Source organism: Sturnira hondurensis, unplaced genomic scaffold, assembly GCF_014824575.4.
Source record: "Sturnira hondurensis isolate 20B ecotype Veracruz unplaced genomic scaffold, ASM1482457v3 Scaffold0014302, whole genome shotgun sequence".
Taxonomy (NCBI): Eukaryota; Metazoa; Chordata; class Mammalia; order Chiroptera; family Phyllostomidae; genus Sturnira; species Sturnira hondurensis.
The window spans coordinates 5,452,762-5,468,265 of record NW_028086933.1 but is presented as its reverse complement, the minus strand read 5'-3'; positions in this window follow the sequence as shown (position 1 = coordinate 5,468,265).

Here is a 15,504-nt window from a genome sequence, read left to right as displayed (position 1 = left end):
TCTCTATACACTGCACAATTTTATTTTTGCATTTCAGTTGTGTTTTTACCTTTCTTGAAGTAATAAAACATAATATGCCAAAAAGGTTGCATATTTTCTTCCATTTTCAATATTACTATGGCTACACAAAAAAACTCAATTTCGGTAAGCATTTTTAAAGTACACACTGATATGACAGCTGTCACAATTCAATCTAACAAAATTGTTTCAAATGAAGTTAAAGACAACTGAGTGTTACTATAGCCATCTTAAACACACACAAAAACAAATGAACTTTCTGGTCAACCCAACAATTGGTCATTATCTGTTATCTGTTTTTTTTTTATTGCTTAATTTAGTTTTCTAATATTTGTTAAGGATTTTGTAATCCTGTTTTGAGTGGGATATTGGTCTTAGCTCTTTCTTTATTGATGTCTTTGTCTTGGTATGGTATCGGGCTAATGCTGCACTCTGGAAAATGATCCTTTTCTATTTTTTAAAGAGTGTGTGTAGGATTGATATTTTTTCCTTGAATATTCAATACAATTATCCTGTGAATGTATCTGGGCCTAGAATTTTCTGTTATGAGAGCTTTTAAGTAATGAATTTAATTTCATTATTAAATATAGAATGATTCAGCTGTTTGTTTCTCCATCAGTTTTATAATTTATGCCCTTCAAGGAATTTGTTCAATTCATTTAAGTTCTCAGATTTATTGGAATAAAGCTGTTTATCATATTCCTTTATTATCCTTTTGATAACTTTCAGATCAACAATGTCATTTCTTATTTCATTCTTGATAATGATAACTTGCATCTCCCCCCTTTTTTTCTCTTGATCCATCTACTTAAAAGTATATCAGTTTTGTTGACCTTTTTAAAGAATCAGCTTTAAACTTTGTTGATCTGTATTCTTAAAATTTTTCTCTTTAGGTATGTTCTCATTGTCATATTTATTGCTTACTTCAATTTAGGTTTTATTTGCTCTCTCTTTTCCTTTTTTTAGTTTCTAATGATGGAAGGTTAGATCACTTAATGTATATTCTCCTACTTGATTGACATAGACACCTTAAAAGATATAAATTTCTCTGTAAACAATAGTTAAATATGTCCCACAAATTCTGAAATGTAGTTTTCTCTATACTTTTCCTAATTTCCCTTGTGATTTCTTCTTTGACCTAAGGGAAATTTAGAAGTACATTGATTTTTTTTAATTTTATCTATCTTTAGAGGAAAAGGGAAGGAGGGAGGGAGAGAAACATCAATGTATGGTTGCCTCTCATGCGTCCCCTGCTGGGAACTGGCCTGCAGCCCAGGCATGTGCCCTGACTGGGAATCAAACTGTGATCCATTGGTTCACAGGCCCGCACTCAATCCACTGAGCTACACCAGCGAGGGCTGATTATTTTTTTAATAGTTGAAGATTTTTAGTTACATTTTACTCACTGGTGTTTTGGTTATTCTGTTATAATCAGAGAAGATATTCTGTATGACTTCCACCTCCTCAAATTCAGTTTTAATTTGTCAATTAATTAAATAATTTAGCATAAATTAAAGTCATCTACTTATTTTGTGACAATGGTGGGCAGACAGAAAATTGACACTCAGGATGTCCACATTGGAATCTCCAGAAACTGAGAATCCTAGAACTGACACATGAAAAGGGATTTTGCAGAGATGATTAAATTAAAGATATTTCATTAGGAAGATTCTGCATTATCTGTGTGAAAGTAGAAATATATGTGCAGTTTTGCTATACATTCCCTATTCCTCTCCATAAAGAATTATACTACTTTGTATTGTCACCAGGGACACATGTGATTGTCCCAATTTCTGCAGGCTAGCTAACAGCTGGTCAAATATTTAAATTAATGTCAGTGTGGCTAAATCAAAATTTGTACCTCAATAGTTTTAATTTACATTTAATTTATCATGATCAATTTAAACCTAAGTTCATATTATGAGTTATTTGTATTTCTTTTCTAGGTGAGCTCTTCTTATTGTCTTTTGTATTTTCTCATTCTAGTAGCTCTCTCAGTTTGAGATACCAGTTACTTGCCTGTGATACAAACAGCAAGCATCCCCCCCGCCCTCGATTTACCATTTGTCTCTTTGTCTCTACTTTTGCTTGTGGTGTGTTTTTTTTTGCCAGACATGTTTAAATTACTTTTGACCCAATATTCTGACCATATCCTAAAGAGAAAAGAGAACTGAAACAAAATTTCAAACCATACTTACGGTTTTATTGTTGGCAAACATTAGAATTTTTCATTTTGTAACTATTTTATGTGTAGCGTAGAACAAAGTAAATGGGCTAATTAGAAACCAAGAATTTCAACACTCTAACTATGAAATAAAAGAAATTAAGAAAACTACTGTAATGCTGAATTTGAACTGGAAATAAACTTAATATTTAAATATATTTCTGTTTATATTTACATATACCCTGGTTTTATCCACTGTAATTATCTAGAGGCAATAATACCTCAATAAAAATGAATACTCCTGATACACAGATCTTAGTTTCTAATCACCAAATCCCACTAAAAGAAATCAGAAGTCCTTGGAGAAATGGATGAATTGAGACACAGAGCACAGAAAATACAAGGTGAGGCTGGAATATCTCCTGATGCCACAAAGAGAAATTTAGTCGGAGACCATGAGCAGTATGGCAAGAGGACATAATAAGGCATTTTTAAGGGACTTACATTAGCCAGTTTTGAGACTCGAATACTTGGGTATTGAGATTTAAGGATGAAAATGGGTAATTATTGTAGTTGTCTGAGTATATGAAATTTAATAGCAAAAAGCCTAATTAATCGTGAAACATCAAATTAATAACACAACATTTTCAAAATGAAAGAGCAAAGAAATAAATTTGAGGTGACTAATATATGGAATTATTATATGATTTACTATGCAATCTATTAAATTTTTGAGAGTGAACAGGGACACAGTAATATTTATGATGGGGAAAAAGACGTAACCAGCACTGTCCTGGACAACATGGAATATAATGTCATTTTACAGTTAAAGCAATTCCTTACTCTGACAGCTGGTAATTAAAGGAAAGGAAATGTGTAATTTTTAGATGGAAGAGTACCTTTCTTTCTTTCTTTCTTTCTTTTTTTTTTTTTTACAGAAGAGCGTAAGTTAATAAATGTAGAAAGAATTGTAGCGTTACAAAATCATCATTTTGTGACCCCCCTCACCCATGAAATCAGTGATTTGGGCAAAGGTCACTTATGAAGGTTAAAGTCACTAGGTAAAATGTTGCTGGAAGATGAAATGTACACGTGTTGCCAAAGAATACGCCTTACTGATGGAGAGGTCTGCTGGTCCTCAAATCGACTGTGCGATCCAACTTAGCGTCACCTCCTGATATGATATAAAATCCAAGCACATAGCATCACCTATGAAATACTGTTTTTCAAAATACTTTCTGTGAATTTTTACACCCGTCTTCTAGTTTTGTAGAAATAAGGGACACAAAAAAAAAGTCAAAACACCAAAAGGAAATAATCAGATACATTTAAAATATGGGACAATCCATGAGAAAACTGACATTTTTTAAGTCAATGTAATCAAATACATGAACAAATTAAAAGTTACGAGGTTGGTCTAGATTTAAACATATGTGCTAGGGACAAAGCAGGCAAATGGAAATATGGCCATTACCTATCGCTGAGTGCTGATGGCAGATACTCACTTTTGTTCAATTTTACTGCATGTTTGAAAATTTTTCTAGTTTTTATATTTACATTTTTTCACATTTTTGGTGTTGTTCAAGTACTATTGTTTCTATTCCCCACCACCACTACTTCTCCCACCCCAGCCATCCCGACTTCCCACCCTTGATCCTACCCCACTTTGGTTTTGTCCGTGTGTCCTTTATACACATTCCTGAAAACCCTTCCCCCTTTGCCCTCCATTATCCCCTCTTGCCTCCCCTCTGGTTACTCTCAGTTTGTTCTTTATTTCAATGTCTCTGGTTATATTTTGCTTACTTGTTTGTTTGATTGATTAGGTTACACTTATAGGTGAGATCATACATTATTTGTCTTTTACCACTGCCGCAGCCCGCTGCAGCAAGGGTGGTCGCGAGGTGAGGCGAGGGACTTAAAAGAATGGAGAGGACCATAAGCTCTGCTGGCAAATGGCAACTTTATTCAAGGAACTGCTGGCTTATATGCAGAACTGCAGTGGCCTGAGAACAATGTTGTTTTACAAAAGTTTGTACACTCCCGAAAGCTATCAAGAGGGCAAGATGTTCTCATATCCTGAGAACATTAGCCCAAAGATAACAGTGTCCTCATGACTATCACTTTCTTGGAACATGACGCATATGCCAAGATCTTGTTCTTTCCTTCAAGGCTGAGAAGGAGAAGGTCCGGAAGATGTCAAGATACCCGCCGGCTCCAGGGACCAGAAACCAAGTCCCTCCACCATTTTCACAGTGGGGGCTCTGTCCTTGGTCCCCTGCGGCCTGGCGGGCTCCCACACACCACCTGGCTTATTTCACTTAGCATAATGCTCTCCAGCTACATGAGAAAAAAAAGAATGTCAATCACCAACTTACACCATACACAAAAATAAATTCAATATGGATAATGGATAAAGAACTTAAACATAAGTCGTGATACCATAAAGGTCCTAGAGGAGAACATAGGCAGGAAAATCTCAGATATTCCATGCAGCAATTTCTTACTAATACGTCCCCTAGAGCAAGGGACATAAAGGAAAGAATACACAAATGGGATCTCATCAAAATAAAAAGCTTCTTCATGGCTGAAGAAAACATCATTAAAATTAAAAGAGAACCAACTGTATGGGAAGACATATTTGTCAATAATGCCTCTGACAAGAGTTTAATCGCCAAAATATGTGAAGAACTTACATGACTCCACTCCAGAAAGATAAACAACCCAATTAAAAAATGGGCAAAGGACTTGAACAGACACTTCTCCAAGGAGGACATACAGAGATCTCAGAGACATACGAAAGGATGGTCAGCATCCCTAGCCATAAGAGAGAAGCAGATTAAAATCACAATGAGAATGGCCATCATAAACAAATTGACAAATAACTTGTTAGTGTTGATGAGGTTGTGGAGAAAAGAGAACCCTAGTGCATTGTTGGTAGGAACGCAGACTGGTGCATCCACTGTGGTAAACAGTATGGAGTTTCCTCAGAAAAGTAAAAGTGAAATTTTTTATAATGAAAAAAATATAAAAAAACAATCCATTTATTTGATGGTATTGCCTTGACTAGAAATTTATCAGTTCAGTCAGGGCCTAAATGATAATATATCAACCTGAGATAGGGAATTTTCTTTTCTTTCTGATGATCTAATTAGTTAATAGGACATGCTACTTTAGTGACTTTTTTATTAATACAGAAATAAATGTATTCATACATTTATTTACTTTATACTTGCAGAAGATACAGCAATGGCCATGTCTGAAAAATTAAAATATTCATTATATCAACAGGAATTTGTGCTTGATTTATTATGCACAGATGATGGCAGGGTTGTGATTTGGGCAACATAAAAGGAATAGGAAGCCAGATAATTAAGATTCTCCAGTCTTTTATTCAGTTTTAATTGTGTATGTCACCCACAGTTCAAGCCAGCTGGCATATTGAACTCGGAGGGAAAAGGATGACATTAAGCATCAACTCTATTCTCCTTTGCAAACCAATGTTTTGTCTCCTTAATTAAGCTTGGCTTGTGACTATTAAGAAGAGAATCTCTAAAATTATTCACCCCTTTCCTCTCCCCCACTTAAAATTAAACAGGATATCTTAAAGCAAGCTCTTTGGTACAAATTCTTGGTAAGCAAGTTTCATTACAGTTCTCCTTTTTAAAGTTTTACTATTTGTAATTTCCATGAACATTTTCAGGGCAAATAGGGAACAAAATATCTAGCTGAAAAGGAATTCTTATTTCTTCTTTCATGATTAGCATGAAATTAAATATTAATTTCATTTAGATTATAACTTGAAACTCTCAGTAGTACTCACATTAGTAAGTATTAGATTGGGGACTACTACAAAGCAGGAGTGAGTATAAATAGGACTAGCACTAGGCAGACCACAATAAAAATGAGATGCTTAATAGTAGGTTGTTTCTTGGTGGTCATTATTTGAAATCAGCGTCAATTACATCATGCACGTGGGCTTTGATGATCTAATTGGACTAGGAGATCTTTCACTATATTTTCAGTTGACCCTTTTCTGAGCAGGTATGAGTAGTGATTTGCAAGGAGAAACAAAATATTGACGAGAGGATAAAGAACATTCAAAATAACTCAAGTAAGTTATCTTCATAGACCAGAGACTGGAATTTTTTCTTTTCTTTTCTTTTTCTGGAAAGGGCCACATAGTAAATAATGGAGACTTTGTGAGCTAGACTGTCTCTGTCACCACCACTCAACTCTGCCATGTAGTGCAAAAGCAGCATGGGCAATACATGAATGGTTGCGCTGCAATCAAACTCCGTTTATAAAAATAGGGAGCAGTCCAGAATTGACTTGCAAGCTGTGGTTTGCCAACCCCTATCACAGATGATCGAATCACTCAATTAGCAGACGGCACCTGACATGGAATTTGGTTCCTAAAACAGCAGAATTTAGGAGGTTAAGATAAATTATTTTCAGAGGACAGTAAATTACTTGTAATTTTCCATTTTTCTTTTTTATAAAAGAAACACTAACCCTTGATGTTAATTAATTCTTATTTGCTATTAGTATAAAGCATACAATATTTTTAAAAGTAGAAGGCCATATTATAGGACAAAGCAGTCAGCTAAATACATATATAGCTGATTTACACATTTTCATTTTCATTTCCCATGCAACTATGCAAAGTTGACATTTCCCTCTTCTCAAAAGAGGAAAATAATACAGTCTTGAGTTTTATGCCCAAACTTTGTTGGACAAAGGTCAAATACTGAACAATAGAATTTACTTTTATGTTTGGGCCCTATGTACAAACATGGCAAAAAAATATAAAAGACATGGGATGCTATTTCCTAATACATGAAGAATTGAAACATTTTGGGGCATTGTAGAAAATTTTTTCAAGTCCAGCAGTGGTCTTCCTGCCTCGTGGCTGCACTCTGACACGTAACATTTCATCAGGATTGAAGAATAGTTGTGGAATACCCAGCTCAAAGCCTGGCACGCAGTTCTTAAAATAATGACTAGTAAGGGGATCCTCTGAGAGGCCATGTAACACTGGTTCAGAGTGTGCATTCTGGAGTGTGGTTGTCAGTCACAGTTGTGTGATGTTAGGCAAAAAGTAACCTGTCTGTACCTTCATTTCCTCATCTAAAACGGGGATAATAAGAGCAACTTCATGAGGTTACCTGGAGGGCCCTGACTGGTGTGGCTCATTCGGGCGATGTCCTGCAAAACAAAAGGATGGTGGTTTGATTCCAAGTGGGGCACCTGCCTAGGTAGTGTGTTCAGTTCCAACTGGGTTCAGTTCCCAGCCAGGGTGCATACAAGAGGCAACCAATCAATGTTTCTCTGGAGGAATAAATGAGCAAATATGTATAAAATGCTTAGAGACTCTGGCATGTGTTTGGGAAAATATGTATGACTCATACTTTTATGACTCATAAGTAAAGAGAATAAGGAAACTGTGTGATGCATATCTATGCTTTTCATTTTTTAAGTATATTTTATTGATTATGTTATTATAGTTGTCCCAATATTTTTCCTTTTATCCCCCTCCTCCCTGCACCACTGTCCCCACCCTCCAGGAAACCCCCGCCCCCACCACAATTCATGTCCATGGGTTGTGTATAAGTTCTCGGCTTCTTCTCCATTGTCTATACTATTCTTAACCTCCCCCTGTCTATTTTGTGCCTACCTATTCTGCTTCTTATTCCCTGCACCTTCTCCTCCCATTCTCCCCCTCCCCACTGAAAACCCTCCATCTGATGTCCATTTCTGTGGTTCTGTTCCTGTTCTAGTTGTTTGCTTAGTTTGTTTTTGTTTTTTAGGTTCAGTTGTTGTGTTCAGTTTATTGTCATTTTACTGTTCACAGTTTTTGATCTTCTATCTCTTAGATAAACCCTTTAAACATTTCGTATAAGGGCTTGGTGGTGGTGAACTCCTTTAACTTGACCTTATCTGGGAAGCACTTTATCTGCCCTTCCATTCTAAATGAAAGCTTTGCTGGATAGAGCAATCTTGGATGTAGGTCCTTGCCTTTCATGGTTTCAAATACCTTTTTTCCAGTCCCTTCTTGCCTTCAAGATTTCTTTTGAGAAATCAGCTGATAGTGTTATGGGAACTCCTTTGTATCTAACTCTCTGCTTTCCTCTTGCTCCTTTTAAGATTCCCTCCTTATCTTTAATCTTTGGTAACTTAATTATGATGTGTTGTGGTGTTCTATTCTATTCATAATAGATTTTAAAAATTAATGACACACACCACTGCTATTGACAGAAGCACTGTACTTTCTACTCATCTGAAGTTATCAATACACATGACTTTTTGGCCAATTATATGTGAGCAGAAGTGAAAAGTGTGAGGGTATGTCTTTCTAATCTTAAATCTTTCTTTAGTAATATTCATTGTGATGGGTATTCATCAAATTCTGGGAAAATCATAATGAACAGTAACACTTGATGTTGTAATAGAAATATGTTTATAAAATATTTGTCTGGGGAACCATTTATAAATTACATATTGGGGAACCATTTATGTATTTAATATATAAAATTCCTAAGAGTAAAACTATTTAATTCCCCATTTGGTGGTCACTCAGATACAGAGAGAGAATTAAAAATTCTTGATCCCCAATTGCCAGCTCTCACCTCACCTACTTTGTTGAATATGGTGGTTCAAAGGCTGTTTCAGCTGTCCCATTTTGTCTTTCTTTCTCATCTCCTTGTAATAGAGCATTAGCTGAAAACCAGGGTTTTTTGTGGGGAAATGAAATCTTCCATTAAAGAAGCAAGTTACAGATTTTAAGCAAAAATTAGAACCCCCAAAGGCTATCTAGAGATTTCTTTCCATCTCACATAAACATAACATGAATTACAGACGCTAAGGGGAGTTTACATGCTTGGTCTATCTGAAATGGACCATGCCCTGTGCTAAGCAGGTTTCTTATGTATCTCTTTTTATGTGCTCAACAACCCTGCTTTGAGAGCCTATTACAAATAAGGACACTGAAATTCAAAGAAATGGCATTCATTGACTCCATAATATATGCTAGGGAGCATTGTTACAAGAGATTTACCTATGCTGTTTCATGATCCTTAAAACTTTTTAGGGGTAGTGTCACCACATTTTCAGCTGAGGAAATTGAGGCTCAGAGAATTTTTTTGCCACAAATCCAGAGACACATCTCACCTACTTTGGTCCATATCTCTGTTCCTTCTATATTTTTATATTTCTTCAGTAAAAATCCAAATAAATGGCTTTTATTTTCAATCATTTTCCTGTATTTCTTCCCCTTACCCATCAGACAGGAAGCTTTGTGGTAATTTATTATTCAGCAATAAATAACAAATACAACTATTAACCAAGTGACATGCTGGAGAACTGAAACCCTCCCATTTCTGCTTCCCATCATTGATTCAACAAATATTTGAGATTCCACATGCCAGGTGTTAGATATCATCCCTGCTCTCAGACGGCTTCTTCTCTAATGGTGGAGGAAGGGAGCAAAAATTTGGGCGAGCTTTTAAAAAGTAAACCTAAGGTAAGTAAGAGAATGGAATTAATAAATAACTTGCAGAGATTAATGAAAGTAAAAATAAACAAGTAACACTAAACAAGCAAAAACATTAATTTTGCAAAAAGATTAACATAGTCGAATAACCTCTAGCTGAAATGATTGGGAGACACACAGAAAAACAAGGACACAAGTTATCAATATTGAGAACAAAAAAAGGGACATCAGTGCAGATCATAGAAATAGCTTCTAAAAGATAATAGAAAAAATTTATGAATAGTATCATTAAAAATGCTTTGTCAAAAATTTAAAAAATATAAGATTTCAACAATGATAACTATATGATGTTGTTGGTAAAAATTAAAGCAGACCTAAATAAATGATAAAATACATTGTGTTCATGGATCAGAAGACTCAATATCATTAAGATGTTAATTCTCCCCAAGTTAATCTAAAGATCGACACAATCTTATTCAAAATCCTCATAAGAATTTGTTTTATATATTGTCAAACAAATTCTAAAATGTAAGAAATGCAAAAGACCTAAAATAGCCAAAACACTTAAAAAACTGTTAAGTAAATTCTGTATACTTCATTTCAACACTTCTGATGATACCACAGTAATCAAGTCAATGTGGGATTGAATTAAGCATAAAAGACATACATCAAAATAACAACGTATGAAGTCCAGAAATTTACTTGCTTATATATGATCAGTTAAATTTTTATAGAAACATTATAGAAGTTAATAAGAGAAGTCTTTTTGGCAAATGGCTATGGGAAATCTAGGTATCCATGAGGAAAAAAAACCATTATTCTTATATCACAGCACATACAGAAAATAATTTCAGATGAACCATAGACTTAACACCAAAGCTACAATCAGAAAACTCCTAGAAGTACACAGAATAGTGTTTCCATAAATTGGATTCAACAAAGATTTCTTGGACCACAAAAAACATTAAACATAAAGACCAAAACTTGTGCAATTGAACTTTATCAAAAATGAAAAGCTCCTGCTCATTAAAAACTACCATTAAGAAAATGAATAGATGACTTCCAGTCAAGATGGCAGAGAAAGTTAACACTGTGCTTGCCACCTGCTATGACCACATCTAAATTACAACTAAACTACAGAAAAACCATCACTGATAACAGCTAGAAAAACCAACTGAACCGAAGTCCTCTTACTAGGGATATACAGAAGTCACATGGAGACTGGTAAGAGGGTCAGATATGCCAAATGAGCTGGTTCCACAACCACTTATGGCTGTTGAGAATTGGGAAGGGTACCTCAGCTTTTGAGGTTCTTCCTGACGAAGAAAGGGTCCCAGCTCCACATGGGGCTCCCTAGCCCAGGGTTCCAGCACCAAGAAGAGAAGTGAAATAAGTCAGATAGAGGAAGACAAATAGCCATATGACTTCACTTGTATGTGTGTGGAAACTAAAAAATTAAATAAACAAGCAAAACAGAAACAAACTAATAGATTACAAGGAACACTTTGATGGCTGCCAGGTTGAAAGTGGGTTGCAGGCATGGGTGCAAAGAGGGAAGGGATTCAAATGTGCAAATTGCCAGTTATAAAAAGCAATCACAAAGATGTAAAGTACAGCATAGGGAATATAGTCAATAATATTGTAATAACTATGTATGGTGTCATATGGTAATGTACTTATTGGGGTGATCACTTTGTAAGTTATATAAATATCTAATCATTATTTTGCACACCTGGAACTAATATACCATAATATTGTGTGCTTATTGTAATTGAAAAATAAAAAATAATTTAAAAATGAATAGGTAAATCACATTCTGGGGGAGATAGTTACAATACATATAGCTATATGTACTATACATAAATCTATAATCTATAATGAACATCTAAAATATAATAAAAAGGCATGCAACACAATTTTTTAAAAAAATCAGCAAAGGGATATCCAGTGGAAAATAATGAAATTGGACCTCGATCTTAAACCACTCACAAAAATGAACTATAAATGGCAAAGACTTAAACATAAGATCTGAAGCCATAAAACACCTAAAAGAAAATATAGGGAAAAAGGTCCTTGACATCGAAAGCACAAGAAACAAAAGCAAAAGTAAATAAGTGGAATTACATCAAACTAAAAAGCTTCTGCATAGCAAAAGAAAGAATCAGTACAATAAAAAGATGACCTATAGAATGGGGAAATATACATATCCAAGTCATATACAAAAGAAGGGGTTAATGTGCAAAATATATAAAGAGCTGCTATAACTCAACAACAACAACAAAAAAACTGATTATAAAACAAAAGTAGAACCTGAACAGACATTTTTCCAAAGCAGTCATACAAATGGCCAAAAAGTACATTGCTAATTATCAGAAAAATGAAAGTCAAAACCACAGTGAGATATAACTTCACACCTGTTAAATGGCCATTATCAATAAGACAATATAAGTTCTAGTGAGGAATGTGTAGAAAAGGGAACCCTTGTGCACTATTAGTGGGATGGTAAGTTGCAAACAGTATGGACTTTTGTCAAAAAATTACAAATAGAACTACCATATGAAGTGGCAATTCCACTTCTGGGTATTTATCTGAACAAAATAAAATCACTATCTTGGAGAGATATCTGCATCCTCATGTTATAGAAAGAACCTAAGTGTCCTTTGATAGATGAATGGATAAAGAAAATGTGAGATGTATATATTTAATTACTTAACTCTAAAAAAAAGAAATCATGACATTTGTGACAATATGGATTGAACTTGAAGGCACTGTGCTAAGTGAAATGTTAGAAAGAAAAAGACAGATGCTACATGATCTTATTTACATGTGGAATCTAGAAAGGCCAAAGTTGCCCTGGCTGGTGTGGCTCAGTGGATTGAATTTAGGCCTGCGATCCAAAGGGTTGCTGGTTTGATTCCCAGTCAGGGCACATGCCTGGGTTACAGGCCAGGTCCCCAATAGGGGGCGTGAAAGAGGCAAGTACACATTGATATTTCTCTCCCTCTTTCTCCCTCCTTTCCCCTCTCTCTAAAAGTAAATAAAATCTTTAACGAAAACTAAAAAGCCAAACTCATAGAAATAGAGAAGAAATTGATGGTTGGCATAAATGAGGGGGGGTTGGTCAAAAATTACAAACTTTCAGCTATATGATGAGTAAGTTCTGGGAATCTAACGTACATACAGCATGTTAGCCATAGTTAACAACCCTATATTGTATCTTGAAGGTTGTTAAGAAAGTAAATCTTAAATGTTCTTGTCACCACCGTGTACAAAAAATGGTAATCCGGTGAGGTAATGTATTAACTAGCCTTATTGTGGTAATCATTTTGCAATATATGTGTATCATATCATCACATTATGTGTCTTAAACTTGCACAACATTATATGTCAATTATATCTCAAAGCTGGAAAGTGATTTTTATTTCAATGAAAGATTCGGGCACTTCAAAAAGAAAGATAAATGAATGGCTAATAAGATATGCCAAAGTGTTCAACATCATTAGTCATCAGGAAACTTCAAATTAAAACCTCAATGAGATACCATTCCATAATCAGCAAAGTAGCTGAAATTAAAATTACTAGCATAGCAAAAGCTAACAAAAACATAGAGAAACAGGAACTTTCATACGTGATTGTTAAAAGCATAAAATAGCAATATCCTTGGAAAAATTAGGTAGCTTAATTTAACTCTTATAAAGCTAAACATACCTTATAACCCAGGAATCCCTTGCCTAGCTAATCAGAGAATATAGAAAATATATCTTCCCTAACTTTCATGGCAAAATTAATCATCAAAAACTGTTTGTAGTAGTGAGACCTGCCTTTTGGTATGCCTGGGATTAAGACATGTTTTAAAACACTCCTCTTTCAAAGCAAACTTTAACTTGAAATAAGAAGTATAAATAATTTCCTGTCTGTTGGGAAATTGTTTCTGACTGAAAGAATCATCAAAGTAAAAATTTCAAAGACTGAATTTTTCCAAGTAATTTTTCATGGCGTTCATTCTATTCTACCAACATTATTTAATGTCTCCTATGTGCAGTCTATTGCATCAGAGTTCAAATGTTAAAAATTACCAGACTTCACTGCACTCATACCATAGTTGGGAAGATGAACACAAATATCTTACCTAAGGTAGACAGTGATAAATGATATAATGGATATAGAATGAATTTGCTCTGAAAAGAGAGCAGTGGAAGCAGAGATTAATTTGTCTGAGAGGTTAGGGAAATTGTTCTGAGACAATATGGAATTTGAACTGAACTTTAACAGGCAGATATGGTTATAAAGTAAAAGTCAATTACTCAAAATTTACTCAACATTGTCCTAATTTCTTAAAGCTTTGATTAATTATGTTAAAAGGTTAAATTAATCCACACAATAAATATTCAATCAACAAACATATGCTAAGGACCTAGTATGGCAAAGTTGAGAATTGACATACGAGGTACTTAGTAAATGCATTTCATACACCATTTCCACTACAACAACCCCTAGTCCAAGCCACCAAAGGTCTTCTACCTGGATGGAGTGACTTCCTAAGTGGATTTCCCTTCATATTCTTTGATGCAGTCTCTTCAGCAGAGAATGACCTCGGAAACATGTTATAAGGCCATTAAGTAAGCTGATGCTTGTTCTTGGGATGTTCTACCCCTGCTTTTATATGGATGCATCCTTCCAGTACTTCATATTTCCTTAGCGTTCCCATTCTTGTGCTTCCTTCTCCTGACAGCTCTGTCTAAATTGGTCTTCCCAACTCAAAACACATCCTTATTTTAGCACCGTTTCCATTTTTGATGTGCGCTTAAACATTCGTCTGTCTCTGTATTTTAGGTCTCCTCTACAAGACTATAGGTCGCTCAAGGGCAGGAATTTTGCATTTTTGGCTACCAAATGTACACCTAGCATCTAGTATGGAGCCAATACATTGTAAACACTGAATGTATATTGTTGAACATTGTGTTGTAGGAAAAATCAGACATGATCCCTAACTTCATGGAACTAACAGCCTATGAGTGAAGTGGATATTAGTTAAATGAGCACGGAAGCAAATAGGTCATTATCAATTGATAAGAGCTTAAAATATAGCACATGATTTTAGCGAACATATAATAGAAAGATGAGACCTACCTAGAGGACTCAGGAAAATCCAGAGGAGAGTGCAATGAGCAAAGATCTCATTGGTGAGATCTCACTGAGATCGAAAGGTGAGCAAGAGTTACCAGAAGATGACAGGTGAGAAGCACCTTTCCATAAGGAGTAACACGATTTGAAGATTTGTTGTGAGATTGGACATGATGGGTTAGATCAACAGTTCTCAACTGGGAACTTGGCAAGGCCTGGAGGTGTTGTGAGTTGTCATATGGAGGGGAGATGTGCTACTGGCATCTGGGGGATAGAGGCCAATGATGCCGGTAAACATCCTATGAAGGTGGGTTTGGCTGGGCTGGGGAGGAGTGGTGGGGAGAAAATGCAGACAGCTGTAACTGAACCACCATAAAAATAGATAGATAGATAGATAGATAGATAGATAGATAGATAGATAAGAACAGGACAGCTCTCCACAGGGTTATCCATCCAGAATGCCAATAGGGCCACAGCTGAGAACCCCTGGATTAGAACAATGCTTCTCAGACGCTCACTTCAGTAAGAAATGTACTTTACAGCATAATTCCATTAATAAACACAAAATAAAAAGCACTTACATAAAATAATAGTTTTCCTTTTGCTTGTGATGTACTCTATTTTCTTTTCTATTCTGTTTTATTCTATTCTATTGACTTTTAATGCTCTTTTCCTGGCATACTAGTAAGTCTCAATCGGCAGTTAGAAA